Genomic DNA, 4,502 nt, shown 5'->3' with positions numbered 1-4,502 from the left:
GAATCAACAAACTGAATCGTAAGGCCAGTGATGTTGTGGGGGTGGAACTGGACTCTCTGACGGTGGTGTCTGAAAAGAGGATGCTGTCCAAGTTGCATGCCATCTTGGACAATGACTCCCATCCACTCCATAATGTACTGGTTAGGCACAGGAGTACGTTCAGCCAGAGACTCATTCCACCGAGATGCAACACTGAGTGTCATAGGAAGTCAGTCCTGCCTGTAGCCATCAAACTTTACAACTCCTCCCTCAGTGTGTCAGACACCCTATGCCAATAGGCTGATCCTGGACTTATTTCCACTTGGCATGATTAACTTATTATTTAATTATTTACGGTTTTATATTGCTATATTTCTTCACTATTCTTGGTTGGTGCGGCTGTAATGAAACCTAATTTCCCTCGGCGTCATTAAAGTATGTCTGTCTGTCTGAAAATACACAAGGCAATAGCTCTGCCAAATGCAAGCTTGTCAATGACCTTACTTCTCCCTCATTTTTTTTAAGATTCACTCTCAATCTTCAAACAATTGCTGGAGAAAGAATAGGTAAGCATAATAACTAGCACAATTCACATAATATTTACTAATGTTGTGAAAGGGAACTACAGACAAACCCTTGAAGTTGAGACATGATGTGCAGCAGAGACACACCCAAATTTCAGGAACTTCATTAATTATTTTATAATGTGCACTCAAAATTGGATTTGCTGTTAGACCTGGGGATAATCATTTTATTCTGTAATCAGGAACTAGTCTAGTAGTTAATTAAATGTTCCTGTAGACATAATTCTGTTATCAGCTTCCTGCGTGCAGAGCGAGGAGTGAAGATGCCAGGTGTCATGGTGAAGGACGTGAACCAGCAGGAGTTTGTCCAGGCCGTGGGAGCCTTTTTGAAGAAGTCTGGAAATTTAAGGTCCCTGACTGGGTTGACACCGTGAAACTGGGTAAACACAAGGAGCTGGCTTCTTACAACAAGAACTGGTTCTACACCCAAGCTGCCTCTACAGTCTGTCACCATACCTGAGGGGCGGCTTTGGCGTGGGGGCCATGACCAAGATCTATGGGGGCCACCAGCGCAATGGCATAAAGCCCAGCCACTTCAGCCGTGGCTCCAAGTCCGTTGCTAGGAAAGTGCTACAGGCACTCGAGGGATTGAAGATGGTGGAAAAAGATCCCAATGGGGGTCGGAGGCTGACTCCACAGGGACAGAGAGACTTGGATCGGATCGCTGGACAGGTTGCTCCAGCCAGCAAGAAGCATTGAGAGATCTGCATGTCATACTTCAAAGAAAAATAAAATCCTTCTGTTCAAAAAAATGCAGAATTACTGGCAATCTCTTCAACTGAGAATGTACCAAATGTATTTGAGCTGGAGGTCTGTAATTAGTGGAATTCCACGGGATCTGTGTTGGGACGCCTGCTGTTCGTACTGTAATATAACTATCCTGGATGAAAACGTAGATGGGTGGGTTTGTAACTTGGTGGATGATACCAAGATTGGTGGAGTTGTGGATCTTGTAGAAGACTGGCAAAGAATACAACACAATACAGATCAGCTGCAAATATAGACTGAGAAATGGCAGATGGAGTTTAACCCAGATGAATAATCTGTGGTTAAGAAGGCATACGGTGCATTGGCCTTCATCAATTGTGGGATTGAGTTTAAGAGCCGAGAGGTAATGCTGCAGCTGTATAGGACACTGGTCAGACCCCAGTTGGAGTACTGTTCTCAATTCTGGTTGCCTCACTACAGGAAGGATGTGGAAGCCATAGAAAGGGTGCAGAGGAGATTTACAAGGCTGTTGCCTGATTGGGGAGCATGTCTTATGAGAATGGGTTGAGTGAATTCGGCCTTTTCTCCTTGGAGCGACAGAGGATGAGAAGTGACCTGATAGAGGTGTTCAAGATAATGAGAAGCATTGATCATGTGGATAGTCAGAGGCTTTTCCCCAGGGCTGAAATGGCTAGCATGAGAGGGCATAGTTTTGCAGGTAGGTACAGAGGAGATGTGAGGGGTAAGGTTTTTACGCAGAGAGTGGTAAATGTGTGGAATGGGCAGCTGGCGGCGGTGGTGGAGGCGGGAACGATAGGGTCTTTTAAGAGACTCCTGGATGGATACATGGAGTTTAGAAAAATAGAGGGCTATGGGTAAAGCCTAAGTAGTTCTAGGGTAGGGACGTGTTCGGCACAGCTTTGTGGGCCAAAGGGACTGTAGTGTGTTGTATGTTTTCTATGTTTCTAGGAATGCAAGGGGCTGCAAACTGGTTGGGTAAATGCAAGGGGACAGTACATTGTTAAGGACAATGTCCTTAAGTGTTGCTGAGCAGGGATCCAAAATTGCTCCTTGAAAGTGTTCATACAGGTCAATAAGATGGTTTAGAAGGCTCAGTCAAGACACTGAGTTCAGTAGTCAGGAGGTTATGTTGCAACCTTATAAAACTCTAGTTAAGCCATATTTGGATGCCCCACTGTAGGAAGAATGTTGAGGCTTTGTAGAGGGTGCAGAAGAGGTTCACCAGGATGCTGCCTGGTTTAGAGGGGTTGAAGGCTGAGGGGAGATCTGATTGAGGTTGATAAGATTATGAGAAGCATAGAGAGTGGACAGAGTATTTTTCCCAAGATTGAAATGTCTAATACCAGAGGGCATGCATTGAAGGTGGGGGAGGGTAGGTTCAAGGGGATGTGAGGAGTAAGTTTTTTTAGTCTGAGAGTGGGGGATGTCTAGAATGCACTGACTGGCATTGTGTAAAAGGCAAATACATTAGAGGCTTTTAAGAGATGTTTGGATACGCACATGGAGGTAAGGAAGATGGAGGAAAATGGACATGGTGTATGTAGGTGGATTAGTGTTGGATGTTTTTGATTTGCTTTCCAGTTGGTTCAGTACAACATTGTGGGTTGAATGGCCTGCTCCTGTGCTGTACTGTATGTTCTATTTACCAAAGCTATACCAAATCCGTCCAAAGGTGGATCAATTTTGACAGGTCTCCTAATGTGCCCCAGTTCCCTTCTAAATAAATTTCATGTTTTCTTGAACATAGTAGAACATAGACCAGTACAGCACAGGAAAAGGAGCTTTGGACTACAATATTGTGACAAGCAATCTACATTAGTATTCACGTGAACACGTAGATTTCCTCTGGGTGCTCTGGTTTCCTCCCATAGTCCAAAGACAAACTGGTTGGTACATTAATTGCTCATTGTAAATGGACCTGTGTTTAGCTGGGTTTAAATTGGGGGTTGCTGTGCGGCTCCACTCTGCTCTATCTCGATAATTTTTCTTTTAAAATGGCCAATGAAAGTAATCCCATCTACTTACACAATCTCCATATCCTCCATTTTCCTCACATTCATGTGCCTATCTAAATATCTCTAATATATCTGCCTCTACCACAGGCATCCACTATTCTGCGTCAAAAAACTTGTCCCTCACATCCTATTTGAAATTACCCTCTCTCATCTTAAATGCATGCCCTCTGGTATTAGACATTAAAACCCTGGGAAAAATATATTACCTATCTGCCATATCTATGCCTTTTATAATCTTTATCAGGTCTCTCCTCAGTCTCCACCACTTCAGAGAATACAACCCAAGTTTGTCCAACATCTCATGCTCTCTAATCCAGGCAACATTCTCGTAAATCTCTTGAGCACCCTCTTTGAGACCTCAACACCTTTCCTCTAACAGGTCACCTAACATGCATGCAATTCTCCAGATGCAGCCTAACTAGAACTTTATAAATCTGCAATGTAACCCAGACTTCTCTACTGAATGCCTTAACTAATGAAGGCAAGCATGCCATACGCCATCTTAACCACCCTATTAACCTGTGTAGCCATTTTCAGGTAGCAATGAAGTTGGATCCCCAGTATCTCTCTGCTCATCATCACTGTATTTAACAGTGTACTGTCTCTTTACACTTGATCTACCAAGGTGGAACACCTTCTCAATGTACTCTGTCTTTGTTTACTGACCCTACAGACCTCCCAACAACACTCACCTCACGCGTGGCATAGATGACTCTTGACAAGCGGGTTTCCGTGTATGTGTTGCCGCATTGTTCAAACACTGCCTCTATGGTTCCTTGCCTGGGCATTTTGTCACTCTGCAGAACAGAATTCTGTGATTAATCACAGAGGACTGTACACACTTTACTACCCATCAGATATTTCGTCTGCTTCCACTGACCTTCATAGTATGTAAATCTCTGTTATATGTGTTCCAGAGAGAGATAGAAATTACTGCATTATGACAGAGGGGAGAACGCATCAAGAAACTGAATAGGCCAGGAAAGACCATTAAAATGTCAAATGCTTTGGGCATTGCCTAGTGAATTCCAAGCTGGTGTTCCAACCAGTGTCTCCAGGACTCCTAGCACCCAAACCAACGTCCCCACCCTATCTCTCCTCTGAGCTAATTACACCATTGAACACTCAGCATCAACAAGGCACGCAAGGGAAAGTCCTCATAGCAAGCTGTCAGTCTGCTTCTGGTGGTACTTTC

General features: G+C 44.0%; 1 pseudogene; it reads left to right on the top strand.

Moving 5' to 3' along the window:
- Positions 1-826: 826 nt before the first annotated feature.
- On the top strand, positions 827-1,297 carry LOC132397081 (small ribosomal subunit protein eS19-like; annotated as a pseudogene).
- The last annotated feature ends 3,205 nt before the right edge of the window (positions 1,298-4,502 follow it).

The sequence above is a fragment of the Hypanus sabinus genome, chromosome 7 (assembly GCF_030144855.1).
Source record: "Hypanus sabinus isolate sHypSab1 chromosome 7, sHypSab1.hap1, whole genome shotgun sequence".
Lineage (NCBI taxonomy): Eukaryota > Metazoa > Chordata > Chondrichthyes > Myliobatiformes > Dasyatidae > Hypanus > Hypanus sabinus.
Note: the sequence above shows the minus strand (reverse complement) of the source record. Positions and strands in the feature narration are given on the sequence as shown.